The sequence below is a fragment of the Limulus polyphemus genome, unplaced genomic scaffold (assembly GCF_000517525.1).
Source record: "Limulus polyphemus unplaced genomic scaffold, Limulus_polyphemus-2.1.2 Scaffold44, whole genome shotgun sequence".
Taxonomy (NCBI): domain Eukaryota; kingdom Metazoa; phylum Arthropoda; class Merostomata; order Xiphosura; family Limulidae; genus Limulus; species Limulus polyphemus.
This window is the reverse complement of record NW_013665654.1, coordinates 711,852-731,877: the sequence shown is the minus strand read 5'-3', so window position 1 is coordinate 731,877 and position 20,026 is coordinate 711,852. Positions and strand designations below refer to the sequence as shown.

The window sequence follows — 20,026 nt, the reverse complement described above, 5'->3', positions numbered from 1 at the left end:
AAGTCCTAGGCTCTTAGTAACACTACTTTCATGTCTACTCTGATATGATCATGACATTATGATAAACAAACTGCATACCAACAGTTAGAAACATATATATCTTCCAAATGTAGTAATATATTAAAGTCAAGGATGCATTTTACTGTGCAAAATTAATACTAATATTGAAAATCATGTAGAGATGATCTAGGTATAGCTGTATCATCCCTATATTCCTGTTTACATTATTTTACATTTACAAGGTATTTTATTACTTGTTTTGTGGCGTTTCCCCCCGACTGAAAGTTAGTGTATTTTATGAATATGTGCAATAAAATTTAATATTAAGTGCACTGATTTTTTTATTCCTTCACTTCATACATAATATAGGGGTTGGTTCCCTAAAGACAGCGATTATATAGTGTACAAAGCGTTGAGTATTCTACTTGTTACAGTCATCTACGGTGCATCTATTATTGGCTGGTAATTCTCGTTTCACCACGTACTTGAGTTTTCTAAAGGAACAGCAGACTTCTGTAAGAAAGCTAACTTCAAGAGGGTAATGATAACATCGTTTACACTACAATTGACTTTTAAATAAAAATTACTACTAGTTATTACGACTAAGCGATGACATTGTGCACTGCCTATAAACACAGAGTGGATTTATGTTTAAACTGACGTTGGTGATAAAGTAGTTGTAGAGTTATCTCGACTGAAACAAGAAGAAAGATGAACAATTTGATGGGTTGGTCACTTTATGGTTTGATATCTTACCGATGGTTTCTTGCCTTGTTTGGGGGCTTGTTGGGTAGAGAAACAAATGAAAGTGAGTGTCAATCATCTTTTAAAGTAAAACACTGTAATTGTTGATTTTTTATCGTGCATAGTTGTATTATACCTATTGATTATCTTGGCCATCCCTACATATAGTCTACCAACTCTATGATATTTCGATTTTTTTTTATTCCAATAATAAGAAACAGTTTCCTAGACATAACGAAAACCATGAAAAATCCGATAACTGTTTAAATCACTTAACGTTGCACCTAATCTGTCTTCAGATCTTTTATTTTCAATGCACATGAGGCAGCTAAAGCGTTCAGATAGAAAAAACCGACTTCATGCGAGATTTGAAACTACAGTTACTGTACCATCTAAGTATCAAGTGTTAATTAATATAAGAATTTTTTTTTTATTATTCCAAAAGATTTTATGGAGAAAAGCGAATGAAAGCACCTTCTACGTTTTCAAAAGTAACTACTAAAAGTTACACGGGCTTAAGAAATTTCACAGTAATTACATTTTTTTGTTCCTCTTGCATACAAAAAATAATCCACATGGCTGTAAATATGTATAAATATTAACATGTCGAATTTTCTTAGGAATAAATAAATTCGTATTAGCAATGTGAGGAAACATTTTGTAACTGAAGGTAATCGCTTATAACGTTGTACGTTATAATATACTTCTTGTTATAAGTACATGTTTTCTTTAGACCATCTCTTTTTGTTAAACACGAACGTCTAAGTACATGCACCAGTACGTAATAGCCTTTCAACATAGAAATCGATATACATCTTACGCCTTTCTCTTCTAATCCTTTAGAAATTAAAGCCTCGTGAAAATCATATTAAGAAAAATTAGACACAGTATAGAATCTAATAAAATCCGAAAAAAAAAAATAATGAATTCAAAGTTAAGCTTATGTGCTAATTTAACTTGGTTTTCGCTTTCAAGATAAGGCAAATACAAGCCATTGACTTTCTTATTATGTTATAATACGCTTACACACTTAGAACAGACTTAAAGTCTAAACTTGATCATTCAATTTCGCTTCGGACACGAGATAGAAAACCTCTGCTCGACATTTCCAAAAAATAAACCCAAGTCTTTAATATCTAATTTGAAATCAAAAAGCTCCATTCATGCATCATTAGCGTGTAGAAATCATATATTCTAAATCCAATGAATTGATACCTTGCAGATTCCAACAATTTCACATTAAGTATCAGGTTTATATTTTGGAGTTACTATAGAGTTCATTTGTATCTATTCAACAAATAGTTGAAATAATGATAAACAAGAATATCGTTAAAATTATCTTAAGTGGAGGCATATCAACTTAACCTCTGACTTTAAAGATTCAAAACAGAAAGTTTAATTATACGTGGTTTTTCTAAAAGATGAAAAATATTTTAATGTAAAACTTTGGTGTTTCTTATGCTCTCAAATACGATTCTAATTAAAAACCTTTGCTTTTGGCATCGTGGAAGAAGCACAAACGATTTTTCTTAAACGCACTTTTTATATATATATGTATATATATAAAAACAATAGTTTTAGAAAGTTTAATATGATTTTACAATAACTGCCCCACTTCCAAGAAGTGTTTATACCACTTCCAGTTATATTCTAATCTAGGAAAGTTCCAATCTCTTAGACACAATTAGCTATCGACGCTATAAATCAGTCGAGATTTGTGCGCTTTCCAATCGTTTGGATGGCTATTCGTCGAAAGAAATTGATAGCAAACTATAAATAATCTATGAAAAACATTAAAATTCATGAATTTATTCACCGGACAATCGACTCTTTTAATTCAAAAACAAGTTTATTAGACCAAGAAGCTCCCCCTTCCAATTTCTCAGTAACATTTCATACCATCAACCATCATCCACTTCATAGATTATTCAATTGTTGACTAATTTTTACGCCAGACTTCACATCTTTAACTACTGTTAAAAACTTTACATTTTTACAAACACGCGAACAAATCTTTGACATATTTGCTAAGAAAAACTGTTTAAGATTATTGCTAATGGTTTGATAAAAACTTCAAGAACTTTAAACTGACACACACTTAATGACATAATATACAATTTTCACGATTCAATAAAGATTGGTTCATTTTTTGTAAAATATACAAGTAGAAAAAATAGAAAATACTGGGAAGTGTGTTAGACAGACAGACAGAAAACTTCCGTAAAACAGTAACTTAGAATAAGCATAAGCTTTGTATTTATGGTTTGTTCTTGTAAGTATGATAAACATACAAGTTTATCAATTTAAATGTTTCGTATAAACGTGATTGTTTCAATTTTCAGTAACTAACATGCTGCACACTTAGAGATACAAACAAACATAGACAAAAATAAAGCCCAATATATTATTCGATTCACCATTCGTTACTGTTGTTGTAGTTGTTTTTAGTACACAATAAATATATACACTCTGTTCACAGCGGGGAAACGAACCCTAGATTTTAGCATTCATAAACTCACCGCTGACTCACCGGGGGCACTTGTTACAGAGTTTCACCGATTTCGGGGAATTCCACTTTTCAATCACACAGGCACAAGGGCAGACTGAAAGAAATACAACCAGAAGTACCATACATACGAGGAAAAACATTGAATAAGTAATAACATGAAAATATAACATTTTGTTACATACAAGTCAGTTGTTCAGAGTCGCAACTATAGAAGGATATGGAAGTTATTACTTAGGCTGCTTCCCTCACAAACACACACCAATTAGAAATTATAGCTTGAGACCCAAGTTTCAGCTCGTTAGACTATTGGCTATAGTTACATGATGTATTTATTATAACCTAATTACTAATTCCCAAAGCCGTTGAATAACATAATGGTAGCTAAAACTCAATATGAAACAGTTTCCGTGACCAATGCAGAAACAGTTTTATATCACTTAATTTTGGACAAAATCTCCTTTCAGAGCTCATTAGATTTTTTACGAGGCAGTTGAAGCGTTCACACTGAGAAACTAATCAGACGTAAAGCTTGAATAACTCGAGTGTACCTCTATAAGCGAGAGTGATATTCGTTCGAATGAATAAAAAATTCTAACATGTCCCCGAAATTGACAACTATATGTCAATAAAAGGGTATAAAAGGCTCAAGAAACTGATTTTAACTTTACTGCACAATTCATTATAGCTACGTCCCACACAGTTTCATCCAGTGAAAGCGTACTTCAGTGGCGGGCGCTCCCGCTTTCTTCCACTTCGTCTCACTAAAATTTCCGTCTACCCAAATATATGTATGTATGCTATTACTGGATTTCCAATCTAATTACATTCAAAATCCACTAGGTGCACTCAACAAAATTCAATTACTCGGTACGGTAAACATAAAAGGTTTTCTTAATCGTTCAAATATCGTCATTCGTCAGCGAATTCGTCTCGTCAACGTTTACGCATCTATCACTTGAAATATAACTTGTACGTTAGTTCACGTTTTTGCTTGAACGCATTTCTTCTCTTATCCCTTGACTGTTTAACTGCCACTTCGTAATCAAATTTCAGGTTCTGCCCAGTGCTCTGGTTTTATTATCCTAGATGAAGATAACATTATCGAACAGCATTGTCCGTTCCCAGTTATACTTTTGTTGATGTAACTTCGGATTCAAAACGATATCCTGGAATGACCATTTCTTAGTAGGAGAAAAAATAAAACGTTTAAATGACTTGTCTTTAATAAAAGAATAGTTTTCCTCTTTACATTATTACACGAATAAAACAAATCCGTCTTATTATATTTACAAATAATTTCCGATCAGACTAGGCTCTGTTCTTAGAGAGAAACTTAAAATCAATGATTACTAATTTGTCAGTAATAACTCCATGAACGTCTTTAAACATACTAGCTAAGGGTACCCATTAAGTAAGCAAAAACTGTATAAAGGAAAATGTTAGATAATGTTCCCCTTCTTTCTTTTTGTTATTAAATCTCTAATGACCTCATTACATGCTAATTGCATATCCTGCTTCTTAAAAGTTAATTTACTCATTCAACCGATTAAGTACCTGTATCTTCAAATTTAAAGCTAAAAGTCTATAAGAAAAAGTAAAAGTGTGCCCTATTTTAGGGTGTTTATCCAAATATCCTAAAATAAAACAGCCCATCTACATTGTAGGATAGTTACCATACCAAAAATCACGGTAATCGAGCCAGCAAACTCTGGGCGATGGATGCTAACACACACTGAATAATCATTATAGTACGTTATTCTGTGTGTGTGTGTGTGTGTTGTGTGTTTTCTTATAGCAAAGCCACATTGGGCTATCTCCTGTGTCCACCGAGAGGAATCGAACCTCTGATTTTAGCGTTGTAACTCCGAAGACTTACCGCTGTCCCACCAGGGGACCGTTATTCTGAAAAAGGGATATATAATAAAATAATTTTATAACTAATTTAAAAAAAAATCAAGTTTTCATATTAATTAGCAAATTTTGGAAATAACCTCACGAATAATTTACTTAATATTTTCAATTTGAACATAATAATTTGTGAAGTATAATTATCTCTAAAAACAAAAATTCATGTTGATATGAAGAGTAATAAACGAGATAAGTAAATTATAGAACACCAGGTGTTTATTTAGAAATAAACCTGGCACTGATAGAGTTGTTTATCTGTGGTAGTGAAAGTGTTAAAGAACGTTATTATAATGAAGAAACGCCATTAATAACGTTTAATTCAAACATATAAAATATAGTAAAATACCTGTATAAATCAAACAAAATGTAAAACTTTAGTCGGCACGAAAGGTTGAACATGCTGTCGGAAAAGTTAACAACAGATACAAAGTAATGCCTGAAACACTGGAATACTTTTATAGAAGAAAATGGCGTGCGATATAAATTCAATCTGAAATTTTACCATTAAGTACACATTTCCACAGATATTTCCAGTTTATATTACTTTAATACAGCGTGATGACGTCAGCTTAACAATGTAAGCTTTATTTTCTTATGTACAAGCTGAATATTAAAATACTCGGTTGCAGATAGACAAAAGCTCGAAAACATTGTTGTTGTATATTAAATAACGATATCGAAAGCTGGAATTAAAACGAAGATATTAAGAAACTTGTAAAAGGTTCAGTATTTTTTACAAGTTCATTTGACTGTGACTTGCACAAAATATTGAACAAATCATCAAAATTCTTAAAACACTGCATCAGAACACACTTACATTTTATACTTAGAAAATATTTTCAACAAATGTTACGTGAAATAACGCCGTTAACTGTTTTTAGTCAATGTCCAGTTTGTTTGTTTTTTGTGCAAAAGATTAGAACTCGAGCATATTGCGTTTACAAAAAGCTAACAATAGGCCTCAAACTCTCATTCAGGATGAAAGTGTACAAAAAAGTTAGTATATAAACAACTACAACCTTTTTTGAAAAAAAAAATTGTTCTTTTATTATACAAATCTTACTTTAATCGGACAAAATCACACAGAAAATCTTTGAGACATAATTGTATGCTATTTGTACTAGTCATACTTTCAATATATTCTATGACCATTCTTGTGCATAAATTTCATAAAATAAGTAAGGACGTTCAACGTTTAAAATGCACACTAATTTATTGTATAAAGTTAAGTAAAATATACAATTAAAAACTCTATACAATTAAAACTACATGTTTCGGTGGGAAAAGTTCCACCATTTTCACAAGACCAAAACAAATACAGAGAATTTCATTTTTCTATACCAGCAAGTGCACGTGTATAATTTGCATATTATACAGTTCCACCTACAGAATAGCTTTCCAAAAATTCACTTCTGTAGCAGAAATTTGAAGTTTCAAATTAATGAACACTAAACGCCGTCGAAAATATGGCGGAATATGTGGAAAATTCTTCTCATCACATTGAATAGGATAAGGTTCAAACACTTAAAGAAATTAAGCTAAAAATTAATTAAACATAATAGAATCTCTTGAAATTATTAAATATAAAATGATTTTGAATAGAGGTGCCACAGAAAATGAGTTTTTGGAAATTATTCCGTAGATGGTACTGTATAACATGCCAATTATACACGTGCACTTGCTGGTATAAAAAATGAAATTCCCCTTGTTTCTTTTGGTCTCCTGAAGATGATAGAACGTTTTCCATCGAAACATGTAGAGTTTTTAATTGTATATTTTACTTTTAGCTTTATACAATAAATTATTGTGCATTTTTAAACGTTGAATGGTCTTACTTATTTTATGATAGTCATACAAAGTAACACACACAATTAATGGTCAACAATCCAACTAAAATTTTGGCCCTGAATTCAAATGTAGAACTTCCATGATTTATCTTTCATAAATATAAAACTTGGTAATATATGTTCCTATGTTATTCGAAGTTTTCACAATGAACTACTTCATGATAACGTGTTATTATAGCATTTACTAAGGAACGACGTCGTAAACCCATGCGCGAAAGATTCAATTGTGTTTTTGCATGCAATAGCACATAAAAGTATCCTATGGTTACCAATGTTCCGTCACATTAGCGAGAGCCAAAGTGATGTGGCACTGTTTCAAGGGGATACACGCATTCTTGCCTATAACCAGTAATTAATTCCCTTTCCTGTCAAGTAGTAAAAATCTAACGTTACCAAAACACAGCCACAAGCTCTCTCATAGGGAAAAAGTCGTAGAGGTCTAATCTGTGTGTACATACTCACACCTCTTATCGACCAACCATCTACATGATGTTAATCGATATGAATGCAGAAGATGGGTTATATTTCCGAGCACGTGACTAAGGGCCACTACACCTTTGTCATAGCAACGGTTTCGTGTCCGTAACATAATTTGGAGATTGGCAAACATCAATTTTATGAATTTTATATATATTCACACGCAGAATATGATAAAGCACCGAGTTAGGTGATGTGATCCATTACAGTTGGCTAATAAATCCAAATAGGCGCGAAATAAGTAAAACACACAACTAGCCATCGGTTAAGCTTAATGACTTTATTCCACTTTATTTTAGAGAAACGGGCTGCTAGACAAATTAATGATTTTAAATAAATTTAGCGTTTATATTCAACTTACACGATCGTTGAACTACAATTACCAGTTGCCGCAGTTAAACCTTCAGAAACAAATTCAATTATTATTTTGTGTTCGAACTCGTTCAGCTTATTCCCGAGTGCTACATACAGCATACATTTATGGCAGAACCTTTGAGTTTCTACTGTTAGTGAGATCACACAAGTATACCATATCTTCATGTGACACAAGCATGTAGCATGGAGAGGATCTTAGAGTAACCAGTTCTTCTGTATAATGGTTGTTCTTTCGGCAATAATATTGGTGTTCAAAGGTTAGTATGACCATATGAATAGCAAAATATGTAAGTTATACATAATTCATGTTAGGCTTTTCTAAAGTTTACAAAACGAAAGCGAAATAAAAAAAAATCTGAAACCACCATAGCTCTCAGACTTGTCATCTGCTCAGAAGTCTCCTTGGTATCGCTCTCGATTCATCTGGTATCTCGCTTCTGTTTTCGTAGCGTGTATGGCCACCATAAATATCTGTTTTAGCTTCACTCTCGGGTGTTCAAAGAACGATGTTACAGATCTGCATCGCGTTCAAAAAAATAAACCAACAAAGAAAGCGATGCCGGCTATCTCAGAACTCGGGAGTTCCACAATAAACTTACTCTTGCTTGTATTTGAGAAAAGGTAAAGAAAGAAAAAGTCGACTAAACTACGAGCTTCCATTCAACAAGTGAAGTTTTGATACAGTACAGATTCCAGTCTTCAAGAACAGATGAAGTTTAATATTTGTGTGAATATCTGCACGTTTGCTTGCTACTTCAGAGAGAATACTGTTTAATGAAAACAGACCAACAAGTGTTTGTTCGGGAATTCGTGAAAAGCCACGCAAGGGCTACCTGCGCTTGCTGTCACTAAATTCTGAACTTGTGTACAAGAGGAGAGGCAACTAGCCAACAATATCCACCGCCAATTCTTGGATTACTCTAATGGAATAGTGGAATTTGATCGTTAATCGTATAACGCGTCTACGGCCCCAATGTCCGGATCCAAGTTTTGTGGCTACGGGACGCGAAACTCGAGCTTTTGGATTCACAATCCGGCACGCTAACGACTTAGCAACACTCAACAATTAACAAATACGAAAGAAATCAAAACGTTGATTACAAATACACACTTTGGAATATGAAACTGTATCAACTAAGTTCTAACAAAAGCATCAAATATCAGTATCAAATCAGTAGAAGTTAAAAAGCTACTTAATTTTTAAATAAAAGTTAATGTTTTTTAGGTATTCATTTTTTTTTCATTTATTAATTATTGATCAATAAATCATACATTACATTTATTGAGTAGTTTGAAAAATATTTTGAATGTTTCCATACGAGAAATAACCAAAAATTATTTTTAAAAGGAAAAAGTGACTGTGGTTCTTCAGGTTGTTCGAATATTCAGTTTTCCTAGTTTTCAATACTTATTACTAAAAGTCATATAATATTGAATTAATTTTTTATCAAATTCATAGAAGCGTAAAAATAACACATGACAAACGAGATACATTTGCGTTCTACCACCATCCCCACTAATTTGTTACATCTCTGTAACAGCGAAGATTACTGACTGAAAATTAAGACTGTATGAAGGTTGAATTTCATTACTTATTCAAGAAAAAAGAAACCTGAAAATAGGTTCTAGCATGTTAATCACCGCCATTTGTGAAAGTCTTTATTAAAGCAGAACCATTTTTATCTTTTCAACTCACCAATTAACTTTCTGATAACTGACACATCTAATTTATGATGAAGTTGGACAAAGTATAACTTATGAAACCATGTATAGTTCAAAGTACCCATAAAGGGTACGCCGTGCCGGGATATAGTTAAAGTTAAACATTAAATGCATTTGTGGCTTTTTCGACAGTAAAATTACCTGAAGATGTGCAAGTCTTTGAAGGAAACAATGCTAATGCTTCAAACTGAAAATTGTTGTTACACTAGTCTAGAAAGTGGAAATAAACCTAACAATACTTAACACAATTCTTAATTATCCAAACAGGTTTCAAGCAAGAAGAATGGACGTTTTAAAATTATTTGTAGTCATTACTGAAATGTTTCGTAACACTAACCAACAATACTCGTGGATCGTTCATTTAGCAAACTATATACTGTAAAATATGATAAAAGTTATTAGAACAGAGTTGGTTCCGTGACATCTGTGAGAGAAAAAAGTAGATAAAACGAAAAACCCTAGACATAAAAAAGATAAAATTTTAGTGATCAATAGCTTATAAATTAAATTTTATTTTGAAAATGTATTTTGCCACATCCTTTTTGAAGTTTTTATCATGCTGGTATATGGTCTCCAAAGCCCCGTGATTGATATGGTACAATGACCTTGCTTATTTTCAAGTTTTAATTGGAACAGACAATCTACGTAAATTTCAATTCCAACCTTCCATAGAGTTAGGGGGCAGGGGGTTGAAGCGACTTCTGATTAATGTTCACCGGCAAACGTTAAAAGATGGAGCTAATAAAAGCATTCCAAAGCAATCGTAGATCAGGTGAGAGGTCAAACGCTCCAGAACAGGTAAGATTACAAGATATAGAGGACGACACCTAAAATCACAACAAACAAATCAGAATATCTATGTTAAATGACAACATTATGGAGTAGAATATTCATAAATCGTTGAGCATAAACATATTTCGGAAATTCGATGGTTCCACCAGACTGAACGTTAAGTTTTAGTAAACTTGTTAGTAGATTTGCAGTCTTACACTTCAGGAAATGTTAAAGTATTGCATGTCCCGATCATTACGAGTTGATATAGAGAGATTTGTTTTAAATGGCGCGAACACAAATTACACTGAAGGAAATATAATCGTGACGAAAAAGAAACACCTTTTTTTTTTAATTTGTAGTGTTCGAAACGTTACTCGTGATATGCAATTAATTGCAAATGGACTACAGAATGGCTCAATAGTTTGATGTTTTTAGATAAGCAAAGGGCTACAACTACAATAGTGTTCTGTCAAAAGAAAAGAAAAAAGTCTACATCAAGTGACACATTAGAATCTCACTTCCGTGATTACCTAAAAGAATAAGAAAGCTTAAGGAGCTTGTTCGTAATAATCCACAAGGTTCTACAGAAAACGCTAAGGATAATATGAGAAAACCGGTGGGCATAGGAAGTGATTTTCGTATAGAAAGACGCAAAAGTAAATAAAAAAAAATATATATATATTTCTATGAATATTTATTGAAAGTATCTGATGACTAAATCTCATTGTCTAATACATGCTGTGAACACTAGAGTTGTTACTGAAAAAATGCATCCAGTTTGTTATTAACCGGATGTGTACGCAACACGAACCGTTACGCTGTAATCCTAGTTTCTTGGTCTTATTTAATTAAGGTGCCACAAAGAAATGATATCAAAAGTGAATTACCCGGGATGTTGGTACGCTTAATCCCTTCACTGTTGGAATAAGATTGCGTTGAATGATCTCAACATTTTACCAAGATAGAGGTTGTTTATTTCCGATATTCGCGCAAAAGTACAGAGAGGCTATCTGCGCTAGTCGTACATGATACCGAACATTAGAAGGAAGGCAGCTTTAATAACACTAGCCACCGCAAACTTTTCTGTTGCTGTTGTAGAACCGAACAGTGGGATTTGGCTGTCAGTCTGATAACGCACCCACAGTCTCCAATTGCGGTGCGCGATTTTGCGACAACGGAACGGATTCATAGTCTGGCACACAAACAACCAGGCAACACTCGGACTGTCAAAGAGTGAGAAAAAACGCATTGTGTTATAAACATATTATCTAGGTTCTAAAAAGCGAACTAAAATTTACATAAGAAAGAATCCAAGGGTGTGAGTAATATACAAATTCCAGCTTCTGTGGGCAAACGTTTTTGCTAAAGGGGTTATTGCAGGACGTTTAGGCTATAAGATTATTTATTTTAAACTAAAACTTAGCGAATTGAACACCTCTTGGGTATATTTTCACGTAGATCAAACACTCATAAATTGCAAGGCAGTAAAGAAAACGCCCCGAAGACGTCGTTCAAATTTCACAAATTATTAAAAACAATTAATTGAAAGTACCCTTCATCATTCATATTAGTGTTTTGTCGGTATCGCTTTTTTCTTTATAATGTTGTCCCCCAGGTGGGACAGCGGTAAGTTTACGGACTTACAACGCTAAAGTCCTGGGTTCGATTCCTTGCGGTGGATACAGCAGATAGCTCAATGTGGCTTTTCTCTAAAACAAACTACAATTTTAGATGTGCATATAGATAGATTGCATGGCTTCTGTTGTCCATGGAGAGATATAAAATTTTTCATGAATTTTATTCAAATATACCCTGGATATCAGGTATATCAACTACTCACTATGAGTATTAAATAAATTAGACCAGTGGGCGTGGTACCAGTTAAAAAAGGAATGCAGTTTTGTGTGCAGAACAGAATTATTTCCGTTTATTACCTCTGGTGGTCAATGATGTTAAAGTACCTATTGTGAAGCTTTACACTTAAACAATACAACAAAATTTCAAAGTTACACATCTTAGCAAGCCCACGCTAATTTGCATTTGATTAATTAGAGATATTAAAACATTTGTGATATCCAGCATATCTTTATATGAATATTTCGAAGTTCCAGGAGTAGCTTACAGCAATTTAAGTTTAAGTTATACTATATAAGCCTCTTGGAATCACTAAATTTATTAAAATTATGTTTCAAATACTGACATCATATATTTCACCTGTAAACAATCGTCAAAGAATTCTACGATGTAAAGTACACAGAATCAATGGACTGACCAAACTTCAATGTTGACAAAGTACATCAATATGCAAAATTATTAGATTTCCTAAACAGTTAAACATATTTAGGGAACTACAAGTTTATTCATACTTGAAAGTGAACTTTAAGTGACTTTTCGGTTTATATTTTTACTGTCTCAAATATATTGTTACATTCTGAACATGTTCAACAACAAGGTTTCATTTTATCTTGTTTTTCTATTTAAACAACCATCTTCAGCGAACTGGAGAACGATGTAAAGTTCTCCATATAGTTTGAGTGCTTTCTAATGTTAAATAGATTAAAATATATTTCAGAATATATTTTAATACATTTTATATCTTAATAGCTGGCACTTTTCTATGGAATGTCTCCTGATGGTTAAGAAAGCATGTTCTTTCTATAGTCTGTACGAATGCGTCTCCTATCTTCTTACAACTTATCTAGGGAACAAATCCAATGCAAGTGGAATTTTAAAATGTTTTTAGCACTCCTTGGTGGTCAGTTGAGAACTGGTATTTTCATACACGCCTTTAATAAACGTAATGAATAATTTAAGACAAAGCATTTATCTTTAGCTACTTGACCATGGTATGCATCCGAAACACTTTGATGAACAATTGGGAAAATATTTTGGTTTGTTTTTGATATCTGTTGAGAACTCGTACTGAAGAGACATCGACGAACTTCATGCGATATGGTATTCTTATTTGTATGTCATGCCGAATGCAGAAAGTTCTGATAATTTTCAAGTAGCTGCTAGTAAAATACAGCAGAAGAACCAGAAAGGCAACTTTAGAACAAGCTACCCGTTGCCTAACTTTGGTGTAACAGTTAGAAATAAGATCATTCAACAATGAATAGTTCTATTCGTTGGTTAGCATTCGTAATAATACGGGCATAAGCTCCTTCAAACAATATTGATTTTTATAGCAGAATCGACATTATAAAATTGGAAAATAAAAGCTAAGCGATTTACGGGTTAAACTATTGTCTAATTTTGTTCCCTTTTAATGTGATCAGAGCCTACTTTGATACCAAGCCCACCACACCACAAACCAATGTCATGGGATAGAAATGTATTTCAAACTGTTTTAAAATACGTTATTTATCATAAACAATAGCAAAAACGTGACGAGCTGTATATTGCAAGCTAGTGATATGGTTCAGCGTTGTGTTTTAACACAGCAGGCATAGGTTATACGATATGACATAGCTTGAAATGGTCCTCTATGGAGTAAAAAATAATAATGTTTGCGAAGAATATGGAGACTTTGCTATAAGTTTCAACTCCATGCTTCACGTATGACTTAGTCTCCTGGAACTTTAAGTGTGTGGAAATAGTAAGGCACAATGGACGATACGTAACACTAAGTGAATCCATATGTGAAAGAAGCCCTGTTCCATCCACAAAGGGCTCAATAATGCTATGGCGACTTGAATTTCAATATCTTTCCATTGCAAGTTGTACTATACGTCTTGTTTCCTACGAATATTTAACTGTGACCTTAAACTTTCATCGTTTGTCAAGAATACCCGTCATAAAAATAAGTGATAATTCTAGGGGTATGTAATATAATTAGCAAAGGTACCCGACAATTTCCGGTCTTAAAAAGTAATGCTATAACTGTGGCTAAGCTGCTCCCTTCCACTATTTTGTTGTGTTTGTTCGCTGCAAAGGCACCCGTTCTTCGCGCAGTAGTAAATGTCACTTTCGTTCGACATCGGCTTCACGCATTTCACTACTAACTTCCTCGCTCAGTGGACTCTTCATTCGCGGCAATAAAACAGTAAAGTTTAAATAGCTAACAAACTCGGAACGTTCGTCCCATTACTTAACTACTTGAATTTGATCTTAGAGGGATCCACACGAGTTTCCCTACCAATATTATCGCAACTGTTTTTAGCCAGTTCCTAACAACTTGTAACACTAAACAGACACATTGAAAATTTTGGTTTATACACACACACATATATATATATATTATAAACATATGAAGTGAAGTTGTGGATAAGTGTGGTTATGTAACAAACAAAACAAAAAACAATTATATAAAATTAAGAGAAATTACTTTATACTGATTTTCAAAGTTAATTTTTTTTTCATGGTTCAAAAATACGGAAGTCTTGGAACACGATGTGGCAGAATACACTTAACCACTTATACAGTTACACAGAACTCCTTACAATTGATCGTAATTTCATTTAACCTTTCTGAGCAAACTTTTCAATGATTTCGTATTGTTCTTCACAGATAATTCGGACTTAAGACATTAAGTTTTGTCCGTATATGAAAGTTAGCATGTATGTTTCCTGTGGATAGCCAACAGAAATTATTACCATTACAACAAGTAAAAACCATACACACCCTCATAAGAAGTAAACTTCTAACAATGAGTGGAAAAAATTGACGTTTATTATGCTGATCACGTGAAGTGACGGTGCCTGCAGAGCGCATCTGATTTGTATGCTTGAAAGCGTTGAAAACCCGATCAATATCAGCTAGGGAAACGCGATTCGCGTTCACAATTGCTGCAAGCAAGAATATACATTTAAACATGGGTGACCGATCTCTTCTGTTGTCGTCACAGTCCATTTACGACTTACTTGACTAGATGGTTGTCACTTAGTTGAAGTGTATGACAACGGAACACTACACGTTCAATGAACGCTTATTAATAATTTTTACAACGAAGAGAATCTACTGTAAAAGAAAAAAGGTAAGTTTCCAGCTGTTACTTTGATAAATGGGATAAACGCCTTCGACTTCTCAATTACATAAAACCAACAGAATTAAAATAATGAGAAACTGCAATTTTTGTTTTTGATATTGAGTCTTTACGCAGAATTATGTTTTGAAGACGTGTGAAATTCTCTACGAGTACGGAGCTAACGTGCTGACAGTTTTAAAATTTTTCATTGCAATTTCATCACGCATTGAAAAGTATTACGTTATCCAAAAACAAAATATGACGAAAAATCAGTAAAAACAAGAAAAATATATTGTTAACTTTTTCGGTATACATAAATTGTATAAAGTGATAAATAGGCATAAAAACAAGTATACTCCAGACGTTTATGAACTCCGCGATACGGTTATCGGAAGTCTACTTGAAACATTCATTTCAATGCTTGTAAAAGTCAACTGAAACATTCCACGATATATATATATATATATATCAGACAGATAGATAAACTGCAATGAAAAAGAACAGTCTCCTGCTTGATGGAGTCTTGTATTTTAAACATCAATGGCATTGGATGGTCAAAAACTAACAGCTGGGAAATCTCCTAAAGTTCAAGTAGAGTTACCTGTAATTTGAGGCTGCTGGTCAGAGAGAGAAAGAGAAGACAGCCTGTCAGACGTACGCGCCGGAATCTCAAACTGGCCGAATCTCGTGAGATATTGTTGGGATTGCGGCCGAAAATATCGTTAACAGCGAAGATACCAAACTGATGACACAATGCATTCCAATCTTTATAAGTAATAAAAGTATATTTAATTCGCTCTTCTCATTGCCGGGTTGATTTTTAGTGTCACTTTTGACAGGAATTTGTCCTGATCGGAAGTTAATATTGATTACGTACACAAAGACAACGAAAACATACTTGGGTCCTCCATTCTCTTGCTGATTAACCTAAAATATCTTACCTAAATCCACTTTTCACACACACACACATATATATATATATATGTGTGTGTGTGTGTACGAATGGTGTTGCACGTGATAAAATAACATTAATAGAAAGTTTGAATTTCAGACTTTGGATTTGTACGCATTGTTACCTAAAGCAAATGATTTATAACAGTATAGCTGTGATGTGTCAACCTCCTACCCACCTTATAGCCCTCAAAACTCAAACTTAATCACTATGTGTGGTAACCATACCTACGGTGCTAAAGAGAGTAAATTATTTTGTTCCTAATTGTCCGTTCTACGTCAAGTTACACAAAGTGTTTTGGTTTGTTTGGAAGTTCCCGCAAAGCTACACGAGGGCTATCTTCGCTAGCCGTCCCTAATTTAGCAGTGTAAGACTAAAGGGAAGGCAGCTAGTCATCATCACCCACCGCCAACTCTTGGGCTACTCTTTTATCAACGAATAGTGGGATTGACCGTCACATTATAACGTCCCTACGACTGAAAGGGCGAGCATGTTTGGTGTGACGGGGATTCGAACCCGCGACCCTCAGATTGCGAGTCGAGCGCCCTAACCACCTGGTACACAGAGTGAGCCGTAGGTAATAATACGTAAGCTATGCACATACATACAAACGGTTAAATGATATACATAAATATATATGTGGGGAAACTTCCTAAACAAGAGAGCATAATTACAGAAAAATGAGAGTACAGCGACATTTGTTATTCATAAATATATTACATTTTCAGATACTGGAAACAGAAATTATTGTTTGCGATACTTTTACTTTTTTCATATGCTAAATTTACGGATTTTATAAAACTGCTAATCTGTACCTACACATGTATTAGTTACGAATAGTATTCACATGGAATATAATTACAAAATAAATTTAACACCCAACAAAAGTTACTTGTACCTTTGATACATTCCCAATAGATACTCTTGGTTGTTATTTAGAAAGTCACTCGTACAAAACGTGTATCGAATCGCTTTTGTACTTTACTTACAATGGATCTTGTTGACGTCAGGAAAAAATTATAAAGCATCACAAAACACAAAACAAAAAACGTAGAGGCCTTTTTTGTCTCTGTATCACCACTACGATTGTAGGTGGCCACTTATTGCTGCTGAAATGGTCTATACAATTCGTAGAATCTACACAAACTGTATACATTCAACAAAAGATAGGGATAAGCTGATTCAGCATATAACTACGGTACCGAAAGTCGAATTCAGTTCACTGTTCCAGTTTTCAAGTACATTGTTTGATATTCACATGGTGTATCCACTCCACTTAAATATTAAAACTAGTTTAACTTCAACAAACGAGTCGAAAGTAATAGGTCGGTAACTAAATTCTAAGTCGTCTCCGGCTAAAAACTACAACTAGTTCAACTTCAACAAACGAGTCGAAAGTAATGGGTCGGTAACTAAATTCTAAGTCGTCTCCGGCTAAAAACTACAACTAGTTCAACTTCAACAGACGAGTCGAATGTAATGGGTCGGTAACTAAATTCTAAGTCGTCTCCGGGTAAAAACTACAACTAGTTCAACAAACGAGTCGAAAGTAATGGGTCGGTAACTAAATTCTAAGTCGTCTCCGGCTAAAAACTACAACTAGTTCAACTTCAACAGATGAGTCGAAAGTAATAGGTCGTTAACTAAATTCTAAGTCGTCTCCGGCTAAAAACTACAACTAGTTCAACTTCAACAAACGAGTCGAAAGTAATAGGTCGTTAACTAAATTCTAAGTCGTCTCCGGCTAAAAATTAAAAAAAGAAACTTGCATTATGTATATATACATACATATATCAACAGCTGTAACTATGAGCTATCGATAGCATTTTCACAAAAGTCTTAATTTTAGTATTTCATGCCTTCTAACTAAGAGTTAGCGAATTTTGTCAAACCACTCACAGACCAAGAAAAATAACCCAAAAAAGTAACGGAACCACCATCTTTCTGAAAAAAAAAAGAGTGTTGTCTTGCTACAATCATGGGATCGAAACTGCTACAGAATGAAATAAACTATGTAACATTATTCAATTTATTGTAAAAATTCTATTTGTCTTATTTGAAATCTATTTTAGAAAGAAATTACACAGCAAACATGTGTTCTTCGTGTTAAATTTTCTTAATAAATAAACTTAGTATTTAGAGAATTGTTTAATCTCGAAGTCTAAATTTAACGGAGGTCCAGTTCAATCCAAACTTTGATCAACGTGTGTTATTGGGTTACACTAGTTTCGGAGAATTCCACTCTTCATCAGTAACCCTGAACACAAGTTAACCAAAGAGAGATAAACTGGACCTATATCATAGTGAAAAGTATCAACCATATTGTTGGTGTGAATGTGCTTTATAAAGACACAAAGTATGCATTTCGATGTCTTAATTAATACAAAGTACAGTCTAAAAAATAACAAAGTTTACTCTATAAAGTATGCTTTCAATGTTATCTACTAGTTCCCGCTGAGAAATATTTGGAACTTTCATCTTCTACAGAAAAATCGTTCAAGCCAATATCGAACCTTACACGTGTTGCGCTGCGAAGCTCGTTAACATTTTTAGCTTAATGCTTCAGGTTATTATTACTTACATTTATAATCAGAAATAATCTAAATACAAAATCATATTCAAAAATGGAAGGTGTTAAAATATAAGTGTGTTAAAAATAAAATGCTTGTTGGAACGTCATCACTTCTAATAAATAGTTTAATACATAAAGATTTAGATGTTTGTTTAAGTTCTTTCCAAATATTAGCTGCAATATTAAGTCGTTTATGTTGGCTCTGATTGGATAACTTTAAACATGCCTACATCGCTTATGAAAATTATGCCTTGAATTCTTTAGTTTGTACTATTAGTATTACCCGACAAAATATATTAACATATATATATTTGACTTCAACGTCCACCTCAGTGCCTAACTACTTCTAATAAACAGAGGCATTGAAAGTTATCTTACCATAAATGTCAAGATTCTCCTCAGGCTACGAAAGACATGCAAGTTTAGAAATATTTTCTTGGCAAAATTTCCTCGAATATACGGAGCAGCAGAGCCTTCTTGATCAAACCCTGGATTGCTTGTTAATGATTTCTTGACGTGTTTTCTTTCAATCGGGATTTTTACTTTTTCAGTTGCTACTAGTACTAAATCTGATCACAGTTTCAAGGTGGTGACGAACTTTCTGTCAGTCAAAATGTTTATCTCGACGCTAGTTGTCATTTCGTATCAAAAAAGTTTTCAAATTAGCCATTGACATTATTATATCGTTAGTAGTCAGTTTAGTTACTAATGCAGCTTAATATAGATTGAGTAGAATAACGTCAAAGGATAGTTTAACTGGCTTTATCACAGTCATCAAGATTCAACCTGAAATGAGATTAAAGGAGTTACACAAGAGCAGCTCTGAGCGATGTGAAACACGCAACCGATAAGTATTCAGAACACAACAACCACTCAACACACTCACATTTGTTAGCAAAACCATGCGCATGGTGAACGACTGAGCACGCGCGTTGCAGAGGCTACGACTAGTCTACTCATCGAATGGGAAGAAAGGTGGAATTATGCATTGTCCGCTACACTAATGATCAATTTTCAAAAGGTGAAAGGAGACTATAAGTTCACCGTTGGCGCTTACACAAGTCTTCAATAAAGCTAAACAGTCCAAAGGCTATTGCAAGCGAGATCGCGTACCGCCCTGAGCCTAAGAAAACATTTCCCCCTCCTCGCTTCTCTTGGTCTTAGCCTTTCACGAAGCATA

At 33.7% G+C, this 20,026-nt stretch overlaps 1 protein-coding gene across 5 annotated transcripts in view; it reads right to left on the bottom strand.

Moving 5' to 3' along the window:
- Positions 1–19,713, bottom strand: part of LOC106462152 (plexin-B-like) — a 161,569-nt gene extending 141,856 nt beyond the window's left edge. For 3 of the 5 annotated variants that reach the window (XM_022389620.1, XM_022389615.1, XM_022389626.1), the window contains exons 1-2: positions 19,225–19,713; positions 3,264–3,347 (exon numbers count right to left, since the gene is read on the bottom strand). The gene's annotated coding sequence lies outside the window, so the exon portion shown is untranslated. The remainder of the gene's footprint in view (positions 1–3,263; positions 3,348–19,224) is intronic. The other 2 variants (XM_022389603.1, XM_022389610.1) reach the window with 2 other exon arrangements.
- Positions 19,714–20,026: the final 313 nt, after the last annotated feature.